The sequence below is a fragment of the Octopus bimaculoides genome, chromosome 5 (assembly GCF_001194135.2).
Source record: "Octopus bimaculoides isolate UCB-OBI-ISO-001 chromosome 5, ASM119413v2, whole genome shotgun sequence".
Taxonomy (NCBI): domain Eukaryota; kingdom Metazoa; phylum Mollusca; class Cephalopoda; order Octopoda; family Octopodidae; genus Octopus; species Octopus bimaculoides.
In genome coordinates this window covers 77,512,154-77,512,589 of record NC_068985.1, presented here as the reverse complement: position 1 = coordinate 77,512,589, position 436 = coordinate 77,512,154, and the positions used below count along the sequence as shown (strand labels likewise).

The window sequence follows — 436 nt, the reverse complement described above, 5'->3', positions numbered from 1 at the left end:
TATATCATAGCTACAGTTTGCCATTAAAGATCTTTACATTCATACATCCCCTCAAGTAGCTCCACAGGATAAAATATTAAAATACCTTAAAAAAAATTTTGATGGAAAATACACACACACACACACACACACTCATTTGAATGTCCATTTTTCCATGCTAGCCTAAGTTGGACAGAGTTTATTGATGCAAATTTCCCATGGCCAGATGGCCTTTCCTGTTGCCAACCCTCACCTGTTTCCAAGTGAAGCAATATTTCTCCATGCAAGACATGTCCTCACAGAATCACAACTATCCCATGATGCCAATGAAGGATGGACACACACACACACACACACACACACACACACACACACACACAGGCCTATTTCTGTATACTAAATCTATACACAAGGCTTTGATCAGCCTGCAGCTATAGCAGAAGACATTTGCTGAAGA

At 39.9% G+C, this 436-nt stretch overlaps 1 protein-coding gene across 1 annotated transcript in view; it reads right to left on the bottom strand.

Annotated features, from left to right (window-relative positions):
- Positions 1-436, bottom strand: part of LOC106877336 (receptor-type tyrosine-protein phosphatase delta) — a 242,189-nt gene that overhangs the window by 175,323 nt on the left and 66,430 nt on the right. The gene's annotated exons all lie outside the window — the stretch shown is intronic.